This window comes from Benincasa hispida, chromosome 4 (genome assembly GCF_027475165.1).
Source record: "Benincasa hispida cultivar pf3 chromosome 4, pf3_genome.v1.1, whole genome shotgun sequence".
NCBI classification, from domain to species: Eukaryota; Viridiplantae; Streptophyta; class Magnoliopsida; order Cucurbitales; family Cucurbitaceae; genus Benincasa; species Benincasa hispida.
In genome coordinates this window covers 50109716-50133749 of record NC_143481.1, presented here as the reverse complement: position 1 = coordinate 50133749, position 24034 = coordinate 50109716, and the positions used below count along the sequence as shown (strand labels likewise).

General features: G+C 38.7%; 1 long non-coding RNA gene across 1 annotated transcript; it reads right to left on the bottom strand.

Annotated features, from left to right (window-relative positions):
* Positions 1–21977: 21977 nt before the first annotated feature.
* Positions 21978–22924, bottom strand: LOC150036780 (uncharacterized). Its single transcript, XR_016528911.1, has 2 exons — positions 22826–22924; positions 21978–22531 (listed from the first exon to the last, which is right to left on the bottom strand). It is a non-coding gene; the product is annotated as an uncharacterized LOC150036780 (long non-coding RNA).
* Between the last annotated feature and the right edge of the window lie 1110 nt (positions 22925–24034).

Here is a 24034-nt window from a genome sequence, read left to right as displayed (position 1 = left end):
CAACCTTTCACCTATATTGACTACATTCATCTAATACCCATTCAACTACTCTAACAAATGTAAATTCATAACATTAATTAAATACATGGGATGTTAATAATGTAAATGAATCTGAATTTTTAGATTCATGATGCCTTTTGGATGATCAAATGACTCTTAGAGCTTCAATGGTTGCAACTCTTCACCATTGGTTGGAAACTTATCTTCAAAACAAACATTTAATCCTTCTAGAAGTCTTTTAGCTCTAGCTCATCATTAGTTTATAGGGCGTAATGATATCCTCATGATTAGATTGACTTGGAAAGCTCTCCCATGGATTTTTCAGCATGAGCTTCGATTGAGCTGGATTGAGCTTGTTGAGCTTCATTTTTCTCTTGTAACACTTCATGTTATCCTATAATGGTCAGCTTCTTATCATTCTCCCCTTTTTCAAGAAGATTCGTCCTCGAATCTTTAGGATCGCCTTGTAAAGCAACTTTGTAATCATCGTCTCGAACTTTGGAAAGAAGTTTGAAAGGCTCGTCTTCTCCAAAATCAAATGTGAAATGTCTTTGAAGAGCACTCCTCTCCATTCGTCTTTGATTGAATCTTTCAAACTTGATGCTCCACTTTGCTTTTGATGAATCATAAAAAACACAGGGAAAATAATAAGAAAGAACATTAGTTAGAACAATAATCTCACTCTCATGATCTTTTTCACTCAAATTTGTTTTTTCATTTTCCCTCTTAATCACACTATCATCTTTCGTTTTTGTCAACCATGACTCACTTTTGTTCATTTTCTTTGTCTCAAAACTGTCTTCACTTTTCTTTGTGGAGTTTGTCATGACCTCACATACTTTAAGTATCTCATCACTCTTCATAACTACTTTACCTTTTGATTCCTCTCTCAAACTTTGTTGATCATAATCATTCATCTTAACACATAATTCAAATATCTCCTTCGTCATCTCAGCAACCTCACCATTGGTATCTTCGTCGTCGACTTGAGATTGATCTCCATCATTGTGAATTGGTTGCTCATTTTCAAATATTGGAAAATCTTCTTGACTTGGAATAGGTTGGTTGACTTGATTCTTCCTTACTTGTTCTTGCAACCTCAACTCTTGATTCAATTGAGATATGTAATCCATTGAATTATGTAATTCAGCCAAACTTTCTGAATGTTCTTCCAAAAACTATCATCACTATGGTTTATCGCCCAATGATATTTTCTTTTGTGAAACATAGCATAAGATTTTCTAATATCTCAAACTTTCAGCAAGTATTCTTATGAGAATCATGCAAGAAATTCCAATATAGCCTAGAATGCAAAAAGTCACGAAATCTCGAAATTTAAAAAAAAGATATGGAAAGATGCAAAAGAATTTTTTTTTTTTTTCAAATTTTTCCAGCAAGTATATTGAAATATGAAGGAAATAAAAGAAGATTAAAGGTCACAAGAAAACAATAAAACACTTTTTTTTCTTTTTTTTTGGCAACTTAGTGTACGAAGTAAGAAAAATAAATGATAATATGAAGAGACACAAGAAAAATAGAAACGAATGAAATGATTTAAAGAAAGAAAGAAGATAGAGATATAATCTATTTAAAGCCAAAGCTCTAATTCCAAAAGATAAAGAGAACTACCTCAATCATGTATGAGAACCCCCCCCCCCCTCTCTATTTTAGGTGAACCCCCACAACGATAATAAGAATAACCCCCATTAACCAAAATGATAACAACCCCAAGAAAGCTAAATAGATTTGCCTTGGAAGATTGATCGATGATCAAGAAAAAAGGAAAACTTGTTCCTAACTTCAAGATTTCGAACTCCACACAATCTAATTGATCAAACTAGATTGAAAGTTCTAATACATGCATTCTAAACACAAGAATACAAAGAAAAAGCATAAAGCTTGAGAGACAAAAACTCTAATGAAATTTCATTCAAATTCAAAGTATTGTTCTAAATGTGGAGATTACAACCCTATTTAAACTAACTAAATAGACACCATGAAAGGGTGCAACCTTTCACCTATATTGACTACATTCATCTAATACCCATTCAACTACTCTAACAAATGTAAATTCATAACATTAATTAAATACATGGGATGTTAATAATGTAAATGAATCTGAATTTTTAGATTCATGATGCCTTTTGGATGATCAAATGACTCTTGGAGCTTCAATGGTTGCAACTCTTCACTATTGGTTGGAAACTTATCTTCAAAGCAAACATTTAATCCTTCTAGAAGTCTTTTAGCTCTAGCTCATCATTAGTTTATAGGGCGTAATGATATCCTCATGATTAGATTGACTTGGAAAGCTCTCCCATGGATTTTCAGCATGAGCTTCGATTGAGCTGGATTGAGCTTGTTGAGCTTCATTTTTCTCTTGTAACACTTCGTGTTATCCTATGATGGTCAGCTTCTTATCAGGTTGTGCAATTATTCATGCATCATGTATTATAAATGTTATAATCGAGCATGAAGAAATTACTTGAAAGCATGTACATGCATCATGAAATATAAGAGTTATATTTTGCATGCAGTGAGTATTATCATGCATCATCCTTTTATTATAAGTGTTATAGTCTAAGGGTGAATGGAAGCATGCTTTGCTTGTTTCATTGTTGTTTTGTATAAGTATTATATAAAAGAAGTAGCAATGAATGGATAATTCATTGAGCATGACACTTAGGCTGTTTATAAGCGTTATGAAGGCCTTGCATGTGTTAGCTTCGCATTGTTGTGGTTGTTTTCGTTTATAAGTGTTATAAAGAAAATTAGACCTAAAATCAATAAATCAGAGTTGTGCGGACTTAGGGTGAACTCAAGTTTTTTAAAAGGGTTTTAAAATTGGATTGAGATAAACCTAAGTTTAAGTGGTTCTAAAGAGTATAGTAACCTAGATTAATCTGTTAAAATAGGTTTAATAGGATTAAATTTGTTGGAATAAAAGATTAAATATGTTGTAAATCTATCTATAAGGGACCTTTTGTCTAAGGCAGGTTCTGGCTAGGCTGGGGTTCTTAAGTTGACGGAAACGTAACACCCCTACCTGGGAACCTATCTGGAAAGGTGAATTAGATAGATTTTCAATAAACATGCAACAATTTGGTCAAAGACTCCATTAAAGAGTTTAATGGATGATGATCAAAAGTTTTTTAACTATCCAAGGTAAATGTTACTCTTGGGAAAACCTAAAAGTCACTTAGTTAAAATCCTTAGCCATGTTTTTTCTAAGTAAGCTAAACCCTAGGTTATAAAATTCTCAGTGGGAGGAGGAGATGTATCTGATATGTCTATGATTCCACTCACGTTTCTCCCTGTATGTTCACACAGTGAGATTCATGCTTGGCCTCGTGGTGACCTGGGAGCATCCCCCTTTGGATGGTGTTTGCATGAGTCAATATCAAGGTAGACGGAGAGAGTGTTTACAGTAAATGGGTGAAGGGTGTGTGTCAACACGTTTTATGGTCTCTGTCATTGGTTCACACCGTGAGATCATTCCGTACTCCCTCGTGTCGCCTCTGAGTGTCCCCCTTCGGATTGGTTTTGTGCAGTTGGTCAAGATCAAGGTGAACTCTAGAAATGGATAGGGTCGCTTTAGGTTTTACCCCAATCGGATTTTTTCCCTTCTGACTGGCCTTTTGGGATGGACCTCTAAGGACTAAAATGGCGGGTTACACTTATGGAAGATTGTTAAGTAAGTTAATGAACTATTGGCCAAATCAATGAAGGCTAGTTGTTATAGGAGCAAGAGTTATTCTGGTATTAATGACTGGTTGAGATCTTCTCAATTTAGAGTAGGGATAACTGACCTCCCTTCGGCGACTTTTGTCCTAAACCTTTGAACCGTCATTGCGAAACTAGATGTCACACGGGGTTCATATTAAATTTGCTAAAACCTTATTGGATGTTGTTTTGTTTTACAATGGATATTTGCTTAAAACCTAACGTAGGTCAATGTGTTTTTTTTTTTTCAGCAACTTGTTAGTATTTCCATTTAAAGCTTTTAAAATGATTGATTACTTATAGTGGAAAGAATCATGTGAAACAAATTTCATGGCAAACGACCTCGATCCCACTACTCTCCCAAAGAGGAGACAATATAGTAAATTTAATTTATTGGTCTTGGAGACATGGCTGGTAGAGAATGATAATTCTGCCTGGATCCTAGATTCAGGTTCTACCAATCATGTCAGTTCCACTTAACAAGGATTCAGTTCCTGGCAAACGTTGCCACAGGGAGAGATGACTCTTCGAGTCGATACTGGTGAGGTTGTTTCAGCTGTTGTTGTAGGTAGGCTGAAGTTATTTGTTGACAAGAGACATTATCTGTTACTGGATATTGTTTTTGTAGTTCCTCATATTAAGAGGAACTTAATCTCGGTTTCTTGTCTCATTGAACAAGGCTACACCGTCTCCTTTTCTGAGAATAAAGTGTTTATTTTCAAGAATGGAATGGAGATTAGTTTTGGTTCAATGGAGAATAACTTATATGTACTAAGGTCGTTAGTCATAAAAGCCTTGTTTAACACTGAAATGTTCAGTATGGCAACAACAGCTAAAAGACCAAAGGTTTCTCCTAAGGAAAATGCCCATCTTTGGCATCTAAGATTAGGTCACATCAATCTCAATAGGATTGAGAAGTTGGTGAAAAATGGACTTCTAAAAAGTTTAGAAGAAAACTCGTTGTCGGTATATGAAGCATGCCTTGAAGGCAAGATGACTAAACGACCTTTTACTGGAAAAGGTTATAGAGCCAAGGAAGTCTTGGAGATTATACATTCAGACCTCTGTGGTCCGATGAATGTTAGAGCTCGATGTGGGTACGAATATTTCATCTCTTTCATAGATGATTTTTCAAGGTTTGGGTATCTCTACCTAATGCAACATAAGTCTGAAGCTCTTAACAAGTTCAAGGAGTATAAGGCTGAAGTTGAAAATTTGTTAGGTAAGAAGATAAAAACACTACGATCTGATTGTGGTGGAGAGTATATAGACCTCTAATTCCAAAACTATATGATAGAACATGCGATTGTGTCCCAACTCTCAGCCCCTGGTACATCTCAGCAGAATGGTGTATCTGAAAGGAGAAACAAAACCTTGTTGGACATGGTTCGGTCTATGATGAGTTATGCTCATCTTTCAGACTCATTTTTGGGTTATGCAGTGTAGACTGCATGTTATATCCTGAACAACGTTCCCTTGAAAAGTGTTTCTAAAACAGCTTTTGAGTTATGGAGAGGCTGCAAAGGTAGTTTACGCCACTTCAGGATTTGGGGCTGTCCGACACATGTGCTAGCAACTAACCCAAAGAATTTGGAACTGCATTCAAAGGTCTGTCTCTTTGTAGGCTATCCCAAGGAAACGAGAGGTGGATACTTCTATGATCCGAGTGAGAACAAAGTGTTTTTTCTAAAAATTCTATCTTCTTGGAAGAATACCACATGGGGGATCATAAGCCACAGAGTAAGCTCGTTTTGCATGAGATCTCTAGTGAGACTAAGACTGTTGAGGCTTCAACAAGAGTTGTTGAACAGGCCGATGGATCAACAAGAGTTGTTGAGGTCGGAACATCTAGTCAACTAGCTCAAGAGTTGAGACTGCCTCGACGTAGTGGGAGGGTTATAAACCCACCGGATTACTACATGTGTTTGACTGAAGCCTAAAATGTCATTACGAATGATGGGGTCGAGGGTTCGTTGTCTTTTAAGAAAGCAATAAAGGATGTTGACAAAGATGAATAGGTTAAGGCCATAAACCAGGAAATGGAGTCTATGTACTTCAATAACGTCTGGGAGTTTGTTGAACCACCTGATGGGGTAAGACCTAGTGGGTGTAAGTAGATCTATAAGCAAAAGAGAGGTGTAGATGGAAAGGTGCAAACCTTTAAGGCTAGACTCGTGGCAAAGGGTTATACCCAGGTTGAGGGAGTTGACTATGAGGAAACTTTCTCACCTGTTGTCATGCTCAAGTCTATCCGAATTCTCCTATCCATAGCCACATTTTATGATTATGAAATATGGCAAATGGACATCAAAAATGCCTTTCTTAATGGTAATCTTGACGAGACCATCTATATGACTCAACTAAAGGGGTTCATAGTTCTAGATCAAGAGCAAAGAGTTTGCAAGCTTAATAATTCCATTTATGGGCTGCAACAAGCATCTAGGTCATGGAACATCAAATTTGACACTAATGTCAAGTCATTTGGCTTTGATTAGAACGTTGATGAGCCTTATGTTTACAAGAAGATCATCAACAGCTCAGTAGCTTTCCTAGTACTATATGTGGATGATATCCTACTAATTGGGAATGATATAGGGTATCTGACTGACATTAAGAATTGGCTAGCTGCCCAGTTCCAAATGAAAGATTTAGGTGAGGCACAGTATGTTCTAGGGATCCAGATCATTTGGGATCCCAAGAACAAACGATTAGCCTAGTCTCAAGCATCAAAATTGATCAAATGTTGATCAAGTACCGGATGTAGGATTCCAAGAGGGATTTGTTACCCTTCAGGCATGGAATCATTTTGTCTAAGGATCAATGTCCTAAGACACCTCAGGAGGTTGAGAAGATGAGACGGATTCCCTATGCTTCTGCTATAAGAAGCTTGATGTATGCAATGTTGTATACCAGACCCAACATTTGCTATGCAATAGAGATTGTCAGTCAGTATCAGTCCAATCCAGGATTTGATCACTAGACGACGGTCAAGACGATCCTCAAGTATCTTCAGAGAATGAGGGACTACATGCTTATGTATAGAGATAAGGTTATGATCCTTATAGGATATACGGACTCGACTTTCAGACCAATAAAGATTCTCACAAATCAACATCGAGGTTAGTGTTTACTCTGAATAGAGGGGTTGTAGTCTAGCAAAGCATCAAGCAAGGATGCATCGTGGACTCCACTATGGAAGCCAAATGCATAGCCACTTATGAAGCAACTAAAGAGGCTGTTTGGCTAAGGAAATTCCTTTCAAATTTGGAAGTTGTTCCAAATATGAATTTGCTTATCACTCTTTATTGTGATAACAGTGGGGCTGTGGTAAATTCGAAGGAACCTCAGAGTTATCGTCGGGGTAAGCACATCGAACGGAAATATCATCTGATCAGGGAGATTGTGCATCGTGGTGATGTGATAGTCACAAAGATTGCATCGGAGCACAACGTTGTTGATCCCTTTACAAAAGCCCTCAAGGCTAAAGTGTTCAAGGGTCACCTGGAGAGTCTGGGTTTGCGGGACATGCGGCATCTTGTCTAGGGTAAGTGGGAGATGATACTGCGGTATGCCCTAGTTTATTGTATATTGTACATTTTTAAATTATATTGTACATTAGTCTCCCGAGTCATTAGGACAAGTGGGAGATTGTTGAGAATGGTATCCTAATTCTCCCAGATTCTCGTTGTTTTGTAAAGATACACATTATTTGATGAATAAAATAAATGTTATTTAATTCCCGCATTTACTCATATCCAATAAACAAAGCTCCTTGGTTATCTTATGTGAACTTAAGCATATATGTCTGATATACATGTGGATCATGCCTTAATGATAACCTAAATAGGTTTGTAGTATAAGGATTAAGGTGGGATACCTGATCCTAGTGACACAACGGATACGGCCCACTTTGTAGAGGTTTGCAAGTGTTGTAAACTACTACAGATGGTAGATCCTGACCACTTATGTGGAGACGTGCGGACGAGGGTGTCCTATACAAAGAGTTTGTATAAGACCTGGACCACGAGATGACTAGATTCTGTATATAACGCCATTAATGTTGGGTTTTATGTCCTAAAACTCGTAGTTTGTAAAATAATAAAAAATTTCTATAATCAATATACTTGTTATTAATTTCATAAATTGTACAAAAGTCTAAATCCAATAAACTAAGACCCATGACTATTGTACGAGTACTTAAACTTTATACGGAGACATAAGAGTGGATCAGGTTCGAGCAAATAGTCAAAATGATCTATGGTACATGAATAAGGTTGGGTACCTTATTCTGGTAACACCATTGGATGCTGTCTACTTTGTTTATGGTTAAATCATGTGGACATAATATATCTATAATGAGGGGAGTGCAACTATGGGCGTTAGTGGAGTAACCCATTAGTTAACGAATGGGGATTAATCTGGTCTAATGAGTTTAGCCAATTAATCTCGGATCGTTGGAGCCCATGATATATAGGTCCACGAGGTCCCCCTACTAGCTCGTAACGAACTAGCTCTAGAATAGCGTGATAAGTTAATTTGAATCGTTCAAATTAGAATTAAGGAAATTAGTAATTATATGAGATATAATTACATGTTTAATTTGAGAATTAAATGAAATAGGAGAATTTATATATTTAAATATGATTTAAATATATAAAGATGGTTATGTGTTAAAATTAATTTAATATTTGATATTAAATTAATTAGGTTTTATTTAATAATTAATTGAGGAAATTAATTAAATTTTTCATTTTTAAAATCAAAATAATTTTATAAAATCAAATTTTGATTTGTGAGATAAAATTGAAAAGGACAATACAAAACACACAAAATGGAAAAACAAGATTTTCCATTATCCATCTCCTTAGTTGCTCACTCAAAATGCATCTTCTTTGCCTTGTCTTCTCCAAGCATGAGCTACAACTCATGCAAGCCTCCCCTTTGCATGTTGGTCTGCAATATAATGAAGAGATTGGAGTGAAAATCAGGCATGTAATCGATAGAGAATTTTAGAGAAAGTTCGGGTTGAAGAAAGAGTTCTTCAACAAGATTACTGCAGTGAGCATTTCTCATTCATCCCTTGATTCAAGCTTGTTTTGAGTCCCACAACTCAATCTAGAGGACCAAGAGAATAGTGGGGAAGATCTTGAGGTGGTCTACAACAACTTTGGAGAAGATAGCAGCTGGAGAAGAAGCTTTGAATAAGTTCTACAAGAGGTATGTCTTGGAATTCACTTGTTTTTTTGCAAGAGCATGCTTAATATTTTGCCAAAATTAGTGAATTTGAATGTTTAGATGATCCTTGTGCTTTCGTTGTTGCTGATACAATCCTACAATTGATACTAGAGACTTACATCTCACCTAAACGACCATAGGTGACACGACCTCAATCTTGAGTGTTTTGGGAACTCCTACCTTTGAAGGCGGTCCTTTGATTAGTATGGGTGAGAGTGGCCAGATTGCCAACTCAACATGCCAAACTTTTTGGGGACTTGACTGATCTGGGAGCTGGGAACTCAATCCACAAGATGGAATTCACTTCTTTCCCGAAGCAGGGATAAGTAGAAAGATTGCTCCCTTAAGAGCTGATTCCGAGGCTTGAACATAGTGGCCACAACTTCTCTTTGGAAGAGAGGACTCAGTCATAGTAGAACTATGACTTATGTTCATTAAAGGGATCAGTGGTACTTAAAGAGTTAGATGTAACTACAGGGGCATAATAGTTATTGGCCCAGCTGCACTTACGAGCGATCTGTGAAGGGTTGTCGCACTGTTGATTGGTTAATATGGACACATAATATATCTGTGGTAAGGAGAGTTTAGTTGTCGGTCTTTAGTGAAGTACCTGGCAGTTAACGGATGGTGGATCCCGTGACTAAAGAGTTTAGTCAGTTATTATCGTACCATTGGAGCTTTGAGCTACAGGTCCATAAGGTCCCCTTAGTAGCTCAATGGATTCAATTGAGGATCAGTTTTTGGTGTTGATTTGAAATGTTCAAATTGACAAGAGGTTCTTTTGATTATATGTGATATAATCGGTATGATGTATGAGATACATCTAGTGGAGGATTAATGTAAATGTGATTTACATTAAGTGCCATGGAAAAGAAAAAGAACTATGGTTTATATGTTTCATGAGATGAAAGATTAAAACTATAGGTTATAAATATAGTATGATAAGTTGGTTATCATTTATATTTATAATAATATTAATTATAGGATAATTAAATCTTTTTCTAATAAAACCAATTGAGTGGGAGGTTATTGGTGGTTCATGGTAACAGTGAGATTAAAGAAAAATTGTTTTCCTAATTTTAGTAATGTTGAAATTTGAGATTTGATGAATTATCTGTCCAAAAAACATCTCACGGAGCTTGTCAAGTAAATACTAATTTACTAAGCGACAGCTTGTTTTAGTAAATGATCGTGTAGTGTTTTGTAAGCGACAGACATGGTACTAAGCGATGAGCTAAACGATCGCTTAGCTTTTTCTAGACGATCTCTTAGCTTTTGCTAAACGCTCGGGTATCGACCTATACGATAGGTTTCTGTCTTCTCCCACTTGCCCAATCGTGTACACGATTGTTCATTCCTCCTTCGTCTGCCTCAAACCAAGTCCAAACAGAGCCCACCCTCTAGATTCTCACACCTAGAATACCAAGGTAACCTTCTTGGTGGTGTCATACTCAACTCGACACCATCAAGGTTCTGTGGAGGCCGTTCGTGTTGCTGGGGTGTCCGTGACCAAGGCAATCGCTGAGGACGAGCGAGCAATGTTCGTGCTGCGGAGTGATCGTGTTGTTCGAGCGTTCACGAGAAAGGAGCGTGGAGACGAGTCGACAAACTTTTGTAGTTTTTCTCCTTGTTTCTTGTTGTATCATGCTGTAATTTCTATATTGATTGCATAATTGTTTGTTTTGTTTACAACTATAATTTGTAATGTTCATACATTATTGTAATTTGGAATGATCTATTCTGCTGCTCATGGAAATCCTCAGATTCGTTTTCCTTCAGTTTATTTTTCAAGTAAGGATAAGAACACGCTGGCGAATGACAAGCGAAATCCGTGATCGAACCACTAGAACCAGTCATTTGGGATTTCACCAGAGGTCTTTGTTTCCTTCGAGATTTACCAAAGGTTGTGTTTCCTTTGGGATTCATTAGAGGTTTGTGTTTCCTTTGGGATTCACTAGAGGTTTGTGTTTCCTTTGGGATTCACCAGAGGTGGTGATCTCCTTAAGGATTTCAAGAAAGGTTTATGTTTCCTTCAGGATTCACCAGAAGTTTGAGGGTACATCTAACCTACGGTAGAGTGGGTTCAACTATCTACTAGTTAGTCATCCCATGGGAAGTAGAGGTTTATGTATGTTCCACTAAAAAGTGACATCTAGATGACATAGATGCTTAGCCTGATCCCGATAGTGGGGATACTTACTGAGTATTTCATACTCATTCTTTCTCATGTTTATTTTTCAGGTAAGGGTAAGAATATGTCGGCGAATGACAAGCAGAATCTGTGATCGAACCATTTGGACCACTCATATGCTTCTGTTAATTTTTTTTTAGGATTTTATGTTTTAAAATTTGTAGTCTTGATGATTGAACTCAAAGTTTTGGTATTTTTGCTTTTAGCCTTTTTTTTAAAAGAATTTTCTAGATTTTGTTTTATGGTTTTAAGGGATACCTTATTAAATAAATTTCTGTTATTTAGTTTTAATAAAGTTAATTATTTTATGCAATTTATTTGGTTTTACTAAGTCATGAAAAGATGTCAATTTGAATTGTATGCATACATGTCTATAGTAACGACCTAGTATAAGTCCTAAGGAGTCGGGTTGTTACAGGTAGTTTCATAACACAATCCATAAATTGTTTCCTCAAAGGGAAAGAGTTACGATGTGATCCTTGCCTCGGAAAAGCTAAAATCATGAGTAACCTAAAAAGTCAAAATAATGAATAACCACTAATCCTAAAAGCATAAAAAAGAACATACCACGTCTGGCCCTAAAACTTCGTCTCTAATCACTACATATGAAGGAGAGTGTGAGCAGACCATCTCAAAATGTGTGGTATGTCATTGTCGTTCAATCAGTTTGCGAAGTGCTCGATTAATGATGAAACTGTTTCATATGCTCGTACATGTATGACATATAAACTTGTATTAGTAGTGTAGTGAAGTGGATGTTCATTAACACAAATTAACTAAATTACTTGGAAAGAATGAAGAAACCAGGAAAGAATGAGGAAACCATAAAGGTTGTAGGTCTATTGCTTTCCATTCATATTCTCTTAGTATGCCTCTATTTTATCTTTCAATCCTTGTTTCAACCATTTTATTGTATTTTCAAAAATTATCTTGCTCCAATACTCATTACAAATAAAAGAGTTAAACAACATGCAGCAGAAGTATCAAGGATCCATAAGAGATCTAATTCACTAATTTTGACAAAAACTAAAGCATGCTCTTCTAAAAAGTAGATTTTTAGAACATACCTTTGATGAACTCTCCAAGAAAACGTGTGTACAGCAGCTATTTTCACTTGATATCACCGTGAACCACCTCAAAGCCTTCCCTAATATGATCTTGGAGCTTTAGGCAGAGTTGTTGGACTCAAGAATAGCTTGAAGATGTGAAGAAGCAAGAAGAGCTCACAGCAGCCAATTGAAGAAGACAGTTTCTTCTTCACAGAAAATTTTCTCTCAAAATTCTGCATTCACCTTTCTCCAACGACTCCAATCTTCTTTATATATAGTAAATGAACATGAACAGAGATGGAGTGCATGGTGTCACGGTCATGCTTGTCCAGGGCCTGTTGCCCATGGCCGCATGCCCGATCCAACCCCCTTCTAGCATACTTTCATATCTTGTATTGTATTAGCTTAATTAGCTTGCTTTCTTTATATTTTCATTGTAAGTGACCACTCGCCCTTTTGCATATGCAAGGTAGCCAGTTGGCTTTTTGTTGAGAATGCACTATATGGGGATAAGACTAACCATCACTTCCTCATACCCGGAGTAGTACTCTATAAAGCTGTTGTTGTTGCTTATTGCTTTCTAGTCTACTACAATCTTTCTTTCTTTATTCACAGTCACAAAAACTTCTTACGAAAACCTTTTCTCCAAACCCGTTTTCTAAAACTGTTTTCCCTGAAACGGGGGTGGAGGTTGCGAAAGGCACTCGGTGTGCCACCGGCAGTCCGTATTCGAGTTGGCTAACTTGTTCGTGAGCGGGAACAAGTGCCGCACAATTGCTAAGAGAAGCTTCCGAAAGAGCGATTGTGACAGTTGGTATCAGAGCCAGGTTGGCTCACAGAGGGAAGATCAATGATCATGTCGGTGACGAAGAACCTAAACAAGTCCCATGTGGATAGGTTGGTAGAGATAGAAGAGCAAATGCTCTACCTGAGAGAGGTCCCGAATAGTGTTCGCTTCCTAGAGACTCGGTTACAAGAAGTTGCTAAGAAAGTCGATGGAATTGATGCGGTAGTGGGACGCCTAGACAGATTACCCGTCAGAGAATTGATGATGAGGGTAGAGACCCTCGAGACTAAAACAGCATGGTCCGGTAGCTTTGAACATGGCGATAGCTCATCAGGCTCTGTTGCCCACATAGAGGAGCGCGTCGAAGAGTTGGACGGCTCCCAAAAAGCAATACTTCAGATGGTAACCGATTTGTCTGAAGACTTTCGGTCGGCCCTTGACATTGTCAGAGCCGAAATAGCGGATGTGAGTACTAGGGTGAATCTCACCATCCGAGCGGTAGGAAACCAAACCCCATCTGGGGGAGCAATGGCAGTAAGTCGAATAAAAATCCCAGAACCGAAACCCTTCTGTGGGGTGCGAGAAGCAAAAGCCCTGGAAAATTTTATCTTCGATCTTGAGCAATACTTCAAGGCGACGAACACAGTGACTGAAGAGTCGAAAGTCACACTAGCAACGATGCATCTGGCTGAAGATGCAAAACTGAGGTGGAGATCACGATTTACAGACATACAGGGAGGACGATGCACTATTGATACTTGGGACAAATTGAAACAAGAACTTCGCTCGCAGTTCTTCCCTGAAAATGTTGAGATCTTGGCTCGACGAAAACTCCAAGAGCTGAAGCAAACGGGTAACATCAGGGACTACGTAAAACAGTTTGAAGGACTCATGTTGGACATACGAGATATGTCTGAAAAAGACAAGGTCTTTTGCTTTACTGAAGGGCTGAAACCGTGGGCGAAATCAAAACTATATAAACAGAGAGTACAGGATCTCCCCTCTGCCTATGCGGCAGCTGAACGGCTATACGACCTTAGCACTGACTCGCAAGATGTGAGGAAGCAGTCAACTTCCTCAAATGGGGGAAACAGAAATAGTCGTTCCAATCCTCCCAGACCTAGGGGAGGAGACAAGAACACAGGGGGGGACCATAAATCATCCCAAACGAGATCAGGAAACAACTGGCGGGGGCCGCCACAATAGCATAATAATTACAATCGCCCCCTGTCTTGTTTCATATGTAGAGGGCCACACAAGGCGGGCGAATGTCCAAATCGAACCGCGTTCAATGCTTTTCAAGCCACATTAGCCTCTGCCTGTGAAGACAAGGCTGAACTGGAGGAGACGGTAATCGAGCCAGCTGCAGAAATTGAGAATCCCAGGATGGGGGCATTGAAATTCTTATCTGTGCTTCAGAATAAAATGGGAAAGGCGACAGAGCCACTAGAGAAAGGACTCATGTATGTGGACGCTTGGGTCAACCAAAGATCGGCCAAGAACACTATGGTCGACTCTAGGGCCACCCATAACTTCATGGCTGAAACGGAAGCCCACCGCCTGAACTTGACCTGAGAAAGAGATGCAGGGAAGATGAAAGCTGTGAATTCTGCAGCCTTACTGATTACGGGGATAGCGAAGAGAACTCCGGTGAAGCTAGGAGACTGGAAGGGCCTCGTTGACTTCGTGATTGTCAAGATGGATGACTTCGACGTGGTATTAGGGATGGAGTTCCTACTTGAACATAAAGTCATACCAATGCCCCTCGCCAAATGTCTAGTCATTACCAGATCTACACCCACCATAGTTCAAGCCAGTATCAAGCAGCCAAATGGGGTGAGAATGATCTCAGCCCTTCAATTGAAGAGAGGCCTGGCCCACGGTGAACCCACGCTCATGGCCATCCCGATAGAATCAGTTGAATCCACTGAAGAGAAGATCCCCCAAGATGTTCTATTTGTCTTGGAAGAGTATCGAGATGTCATGCCTAAAAGCTTGCCCAAGTTCTTACCCCCACAAAGGGGGATTGACCATGAGATTGAGTTGTTACCAGGGGCAAAGCCGCCTGCCAAGAATGCATATCGAATGGCCTGCCAGAATTGGCCGAACTCTGAAAATAGTTAGATGAATTGCTAGATGCAGGATTTATCAGACCGGCGAAGACCCCTTACGGAGCCCCAGTACTGTTCCAGAAGAAGAAGGATGGGAGCCTCCGGTTGTGCATCGACTATCGGGCTTTGAACAAGCTCACAGTCCGCAACAAATATCCCCTTCCCATCATTACTGACTTATTTGATTGGCTTCACGGCGCTAAGTATTTCTCGAAGCTGGACCTATGGTCGGGATATTATCAGGTCCGAATTGCTGAAGGAGACGAACCTAAGATGACCTGTGTCACGAGATATGGAGCCTTCGAATTCCTCGTGATGCCCTTTGGCCTCACCAATGCTCCAGCAACTTTCTGTACCTTAATGAACCAAGTGTTTCACAAATACCTCGACAAATTCGTCGTAGTGTATCTCGATGACATTGTGGTCTATAGTGCCTCGCTGGAGGACCATCGACATCACCTCCAACTAGTCTTTGAAAAGCTGAGGAAAAATCAGTTGTATGTAAAGAGAGAGAAGTGCTTCTTTGCTCAGGAGCGCATAAATTTCCTTGGCCACGTGATTGAGTGTGGTCGAATTGGTATAGAAGAGGGCAAGGTGGCCGTGATCAGAGACTGGAGGGTACCATCATCCGTGACCGAATTACGATCCTTCCTCGGACTAGCCAACTATTATAGGCGGTTCGTAGAAGGATTCTCGAGAAGAACAGGGCCATTAACCGAACTGTTGAAGAAAGATAGCCAATGGAGCTGGACTCCTAAATGTCAAGCCGCCTTTGAGGGCTTAAAGAAGGTGATGATTGAGGGGCCGGTCCTCGGAATTGCCGACGTGACCAAGCCATTTGAAGTAGAGACTGATGCTTCTGACTTCGCGTTGGGCGGTGTCCTCCTCCAAGACGAACACCCCATCGCGTATGAGAGTAGGAAACTAAATGATGCCGAATGGAGGTATGCCGCCTCCGAGAAAGAGATGTTAGCAGTAGTTCACTGCTTGAGGGCCTGGAGACAGTATCTCTTGGGGGCCAAGTTCGTGGTCAAGACGAACAACAACTCCATTTGCCACTTCTTTAACCAACCGAAGTTGTCGTCGAAACAAGCACTGTGGCAGGAGTGTCTAGCAGAGTTCGACTTCCAATTCGAACATAGACCGGGGAAAAGTAACCAAGCGGCCGATGCTCTTAGCCGAAAGAACGAACATGCGGCCCTGTGCATGTTCGCCCGCCTACAAGCAAGTACGTTGAGTGCAACAGTACGAGAAACTGTCAAAACTCACTTGACAAACGACACAGCGGCGCAGGCCATTATACAGTTGCCCAAAGAGGGGAAGACACGCTAGTTTTGGGTGGAAGACGATCTACTATACACCAAGGGAAATCGCCTTTACATCCCCAGATCCGGGAAGTTACGAAGGTCGCTGATGAAGGAGTGTCACGACACACCGTGGGCAGAACATAATGGTTGGCAGAGGACTTATGCCCTTCTGAAACAAGGCTACTATTGGCCAAGCCTTCGAGACGATGTCATGCAATTTACCAAGACTTGCCTTGTCTGCCAATAAGACAAGGTCAAAAGGGCGAAATTAGCGGGTCTGCTGGAACCCCTACCTGTGCCCTCTAGACCATGGGAGAGCGTGTCTCTCGACTTCATCACCCATTTTCCCAAGGTGGGAGAGTTTGAATCGATCCTTGTTATCATCGACTGGTTCTCAAAATATGCCACTTTTATCCTGACGCCGAAAATGTGCACAGCCGTGATGACTGCCCAGCTGTTCTTCAAACACATCATGAAATTATGGGGCGTCCCGGCGAGCATTATTAGCGATCGGGACGGAAGATTCACTGGGACATTCTGGACAGAATTGTTCAAAATATTGGGGTCAACATTGAATATCTCCTCTAGCTATCATTCCCAAACTGACGGCCAGACGGAGCGCTTCAATAGTATGCTCGAGGAATATCTGCGTCACTTTATCGACGTTAGGCAGAAGAACTAGGTTCAGTTGTTAGATGTGGCTCAGTTCAGCTTCAATAGCCAGCAGAGTTCTGCGACCAGAAAAACGCCCTTCGAAGTGGTGTGCGGTAGACAGCCACTCATGCCACACTTGGTGGACTACCCTTATGCAGGCAAAAGTCCTCAGGTACATAACTTCACTAAAGAGTGGAGCAAAACCTCTGAGATAGCTCGCGCCTACCTAGAAAAAGCATCAAGAATGATGAAGAAGTGGGCTGATAAGAAGCGGAGGGCCCTCGAGTTTCAAGCCGGGGATAAGGTCCTGATCAAGCTACGACCGGAACAGTTTCGTTTCTGAGGCCAGAGAGACCAACGGCTAGTAAGGAAATATGAAGGTCCAGTGGAGGTAATTGAGAAGGTCGAGAGAACCTCATATAAGGTTCAGTTATCCTCATGGATGAAGATTCATCCTGTCATCCATGTGAGTATCCTGAAGGCCTATCATCCCGATCCCGAGGACGAACAACGAAACATGCTAAGGCGCCCACCAGTCACGATGAAGAGCTCCGCTGAGAAAGAAGTTGCATAAATCCTGAATAAACGTACACGCCGTATTGGAAGACCTAGACGAGAACTGACAGAGTTCTTAGTAAAATGGAAGGATCTCCCCGACGAAGAGATCAGTTGGGAGCGGGCCGAATATTTGAAGAATGCAGCTCCAGCCATCGTAGATTTTGAACAAGGTCAATTGACGGGGACGTCAACCAATTAAGTGGGGGAGAATGTCACGATCATGCTTGTCTAGGGCCTTGCCCATGGCCGCATGCCCGATCCAACCCCCTTCTAGCATACTTTCATATCTTGTATTGTATTAGCTTAGTTAGCTTGCTTTCTTTACATTTTCATTGTAAGTGACCACTCGCCCTTTTGCATATGCAAGGGAGCCAGTTGGCTTTCTGTTCAGAATGCACTATATGGGGATAAGACTAACCATCACTTCCTCATACCCGGAGTAGTACTCTATAAAGCTGTTGTTGTTGCTTATTGCTTTCTAGTCTACTACAATCTTTCTTTCTTTATTCACAGTCACAAAAACTTCTTACGAAAACCTTTTCTCCAAACCCGTTTTCTAAAACTGTTTTCCCTAAAACGGGGGTGGAGGTTGCGAAAGGCACTCGGTGTGCCACCGGTAGTCCGTATTCGAGTTGGCTGACTTGTTCGTGAGCGGGAACAAGTGCCGCACAATCGCTAAGAGAAGCTTCCGAAAGAGCGATTGTGACACATGGCTTGTAGCTCATGCTTGGAGAATCAAAGTAGAGAGGATAATGGCCTTTGTGTGAGCATGAAGATGAAGGTAATAGAGAAAATTGAATCCCCATTTTGTGCAACCATGCAAAATCGTTTTCCATTTTCTTTTTAAAACAAAAAAATGATTTTAAAACCATTTTAATACAAAAATGATTTTCTTTAATTAATTTCATAAATTAATTTAAAATATTAATTAATTTAATATCAAATATTAAATTAATTTTTGCACAATAATCATCTTCATATATTTAAATCATATTTAAATATATTTTCTCTTGTTCTGTTTAATTTGAACATTTCAAATTAATTTCTCAAGCTACCCTAAAGCTTATCAATACGAGCTAGTAAGGGGACCTCGCGGACCTACAGATCATGGGCTCCAATGATTCGAGATTAATCAGCTAAACTCATTAGTCCAATCTAACCCCGTCCGTTAACTAATGGGACACTCCACTATAGCCCATAATTGAACTCCCTTCACTATAGATATATTATGTCCACTTAATAACCATAACCAGTAAATCGATCCTTCATAGGTTGTTCGTAATCACAGCCAGGTAAAAAAAAACCGTTTTACCTCTATGACTACATCTTGTTCCTTAAGTTTCTACTGATCCTCTAATGAACAATTCTGATTCATAATGTCTATAAATCAAATCCTTTCTCTATCATGAGAAGGTGGGGCCCCGTTTGTTCAAGACCTGGAGTCAGTACTTAAGAGAACAACCTATCTACTAACCCTAAATAGGGTAGGAGTGAATTCCATCTTGCAAGACTATGTCCCCAGCTATTCATCTGGTCTTATCCCCAAAATGGTAAGCTTATTGAGCAGTGCTGTTAGACTACTCTCACCGTTTGCAGATCAAAGAATAATCCCGAACAAACAGGAGTTCATAGCTAGCTCAGGATTAAGATCGAGTTAACCTAGGTTAGATATAATAAATGAAATAGTCAGTTTTAACAGTAAACGGTCGTTATAAAGAAAAGTGACTATTTTCGTGGTCCAGTCTATATGCAAACTCATTGCATAGGATGCCCCCACTCTCATGTCTCAACATGAACGATTTGTAGATCACATCGTTTGTAGCACCTTATAACTTCTTGTAACAACTACAGAGTGGGCCACATCCAATAGTGTTACCAAGATGAGATACCCAATTTCATCCATATACTTATTAAACCATTTAGGCTATATACTGTCAACTTGATCCTGTTTATGACACTACATAAAGTTACAGCATTCAAACTATAGTCAAGGATGCGTTTATTGGATTTTCATAATAAGATGCAAAATCAACAAGTCATTGTTATTGATAAAATAGAATTTTTAACACGAACTGCGAGTTCTAGGACATTCCCAACAACAATCTAATTCCAATCATCTATGGTATCTAGTATGTCAAATCCATTTTTTTCTCTCTACCCATCATAGCAAGCTCAATAATTTATTTTTTTAAAAAAAAAGCAATTTTCACTACATCATCATCATTCTCAAACTCAAGGGATAGACAAATGGCATCCAATTCATATCTCTTCATAACCTCATCGTCATTCAAATACTTAGCTCTAACTTGACACAAGTATTTCCTCTCCTCAAAATTCTCCTTCACTGTTTTAATCCTGTAACAAGGTTAAACTCTCTTTGGTCGAAAGACATTTTAGTCACTAAAAGACTAAAACTAATGACAACCCTCCTAGGCTCTTCCACCTCTCTAAAAGGAATATAGTGGATCAATGGCCCATAAAATATGATGTTAGTGTCCAAGAAATGATTAAAACATGTTTGTCTAAATATGGTTAATTGTGTAAGGGTCAGTGTCTAATTTTGAAGGCGACTTTTCCTATATTAGAGCAACATGAAAGAGTTGTAGGAAAATGATTGTTAGGATGAATATTCATTTCTAACTCTATTATAACATCCATTATTCATCAAAGACAGGATCATAAATTAAAATGTGTGTGAAAAGAAACAAAAATTAAATGCAATGGTCTATACCTGCTAAATCTCGGCCAGGAACAAACCGGGTAGAATTCCAAACAAGTAACATTTTAAAAACACCCAAGTAGCCCCAGTTTGCCCAATGAGGTATAGGACTAAAGCAAAATCCAAAATTATTTGTCTCGATCCCCTGGTCAATTCCCTCTTTCCAGGCATACCTTACCTAGTCAGCCCCTCACGGGCCATTTTCCCACCCCAAGCTAATCACCCTTTCCTGGTTTTCCTTCCCAGACAACCTCGACCGGGTGGGGGGTCAGGACATTTTCAAAAAATCTTTCGCCCTAGTCCTTGGGCCAGTTTCCCATCCCATGTTGAACTCCCCCTACCTAGTCAAACCTAATCAGGTATGGGACCAAGCATTTTCCAAAATCATATGCCTGGGTCCCCGAGATAGATTCCCACCTCAGCGTTCGCCTTTCTTGATCATGTCTTGTCATGTGTCCGATCAAACTTCATCGATTCTAAAAGTTAAACCCACAGAATTTTAGCTAAAAAATGTTACTTATGTATATAATCAACTCAGATGCTGCCAATATGCCCTAAAATAAATCCAATAGCCAACAATTTCACAATACATGTAGAAACGTATGCTTAAGAAATATACACATACAAGTGCCCAGAAACGTATAAACTGAGGAAAGCTTCAATCTTTTTTAATCAAACCTCAGACAAGATTGAAATTCAATATTTATCAAGAATTTTGTATAAAATAAAAATAAAAATGCATGGAATCAAGGACAATGAACAAATCTACTTCAAAAACCCAATAAAATGTATGAAAATACTAGCCTAATTCATGAAACAACTTCATAAAGGAACTTGATGAAATCCAAAACCAAAACCTAATGAAATCCAACCGAAAATTTGAAGAACAATTGAAAGGAACGTGAGGATTTTCTCTAAAGTTCGTGAAGGAGGAAGAAAGGAAATTTTGAATCTTTGATGTGAATAAAAACAAAGGGTATGAAAAACCAAAATTTGGCGAGGCTTTCGACTCAATCAAATAATTGTTCGTTTTTCTACTCTAATTCAGTTGTACTAAGGCAGTAAGGGGTCGAACTCAGGAACCTTTGAATTTCTCTATTAAATTGTTAACAGTCCAACATAACCAAAAGGGGGTTTTGAAATTGGTTTGGTGCAAAAAAGTGAATTGCAAGAAAAATAAGAAAAGTTTAAATTCAAATGATTAAATGGTCTAGCCTAGGCTTTCGATTTTTTCCTCGAATTATAACTTGATCACAGATTCATCAGATTAATTTCTACATTGTCTAAGCTTAGCCAACTCACCTAGAAAAGCTAGGTGAGGGTCCAATTAATCAAATTAGCTAATTCAATTAGATGAAAAGTATCAAATGAATTAAAACTAACTGCATTACAAATAGGGAATTTCAATAAGGTGAATATCAACTAGGAACAATCTATACCAATATTCATCATAATTCTTCCTAGATTGATTAGAATAATGTTCACTATTACATGCAACAATTAACAAGCTAATATAACCTTTTGCTACTTTAGATCTAATCACAATTATATGTTATGTATTGTGGTCTGATACCTAGCTAATGATCATACAACTTCCAGCAGTGATATAATCATAAACATGTAAGGTAGAAAAAGAATCCAAAGACTTATAAAGTTATAGCAATTGATTTAAATCTCACAAGTTACAATATCAAGGGAAAAACAAACTCTACGCCTAAGCTAGAATGAGTACCTGAGCTCCTCGCTGACATCATGATCAACAAGATTGAGTTTGGATACATCCAAAATTTAAATTTAAAAAAAAAACAAGAGAAAAAAGTGGAGAGAAAACCAAAGAAAATTGACTAGGATCAGAGACTATGAACTCGGTGACTAAAATTTACTTTTATTAAATTGTAATGACATCGTGGCGCTCTTCAAATTTGTAGTGGAGTGCCAAAGCGCAGGGGTAGCATTGAGGTGTTAGGCTTTTTGTGCGCACGTCCCACTTCGAAGCACCACGGTGCTCTGCGTCGTGCACCAAATTGGTGCTCTCTGTCTTGCAGCGTCGGGCATACCACATGACTGGGTCATCTTTAGGGGCAAAATAATAGTTTTGATCTTTTCTTTCCCATTTGATGCAATTAAGCTCCATTTTGACCTGTTTTAACTTCATTCTGTCACTAACGCTTCATTTTGCCCTTTAGGTGCTCGAAACCTATAAAATAATCAAATAACCACATAAGATACAAGAATAATCTCGAGTTAGTTGGAATATAATAGCACATTTTAACTCAGGATACAGTGGTCTTTTCATATATCTGGTGAAAATTGAGGATTTGAAAATACATTTTTTTTTTAAAGAATCAAAGTAAAACTTTAATGAGGCCAAAAATGTCAATTTTTCCTTTTCTTTCTTGATCTTGTTTTTGTTCTCTTTCCTAAGAGAGAGAGAAAGAGCAAATATCTTGTTCTTGTTCTCTTTCCTAAGAGAGAGAGAAAGAGTAAAAACCTGGTCCAAAACTGAGATGACGATGATCTCCTATTGGATTCAACTCTGAAACATCTTCATTCCATATCCTTCCCTTGTTCAAATATCTTTTTTGAATATTAAGGAGAGAAAGGAAGAGGATGAAGAAAGAGGATAAGGGAAATAGAGAGGAAAAAGGAGAGGAAAAGAAAAAATTAGGTGGCGTGGCAACCATAGATGGAACGAGGGAAAAGGTGTGAGGAGGAGGAAAAAAAGAAGAAGGAAGAGGGAGAAAAAGAAGAGAGAAAAAGAAAATCAATCTTTTTAATTTTTTTATTTAATAATAGTAATATTTTTTTCATGTTAGCTTAAAAAGCATAATAAAAAAATATTGTCTGATCAATTCAATATAATAGAAAGCTAACACGAGGACCAAAAGTGTTAGCTAGAAATGTCCAATTTTCCTGCAAGGATGCTTGCCCCGCCCCAAAAGGGGCGAGGATTCCCCAGTTAGGCGGAGAATGGTGAGAAAAATTCTTATGTGAGCTAAATGGGGAGGGGGACGGGGAATGCATTCCCCATCTCCATCCCCGCCCCCACCTCATTCCCGATCCTCACCCCAGGTAGCCTCTATTATTATTTAGTATAATTATTTAATGTTAAGTTATGATTGTTATGATTATTATTATTATTATTATTATTATTATTATTATTATTATTATTATTATTATATAAACGTTACAGTTCAACTTCAAGTTTGATCGTTTATTAGTCAAGATAATGAACATGTTTAAATTGAATATTTACATTTAGACTATATACAATAATTTGATTTATATTTATTTCTTTCTACTGAAAAAATTGATTAGTTTTTTTAGGCCAAAATTTGAGTAATTTATCTATAAATTTAAATTGTCATGCAAAACTAACCATAGTAAACAACTTAGAGATAGAGTTAATTATTTATTTAAAATTTTCCCACATTAATGATTTAAATTAATCGTTTTTTCCAAAAAAAAAAATTAATGGAGAAAAATTCCCTGCAGGGAACCCGATCCCCGCCTTGATCCCCGTGGAAAATTTCACAGGGATGGAGAATGAAATAGGGAGCGGGGACGGGGACAAGGAATAACATCTCCGACCCCACCCCACTCCGTGGACATCTCCAGTGTTAACAACAAAAACCAAAATCTAGATTATCCTAAACTTCAAGGACTAAAATGTCGAATTTAAAAACTCAAGAATCCGTCT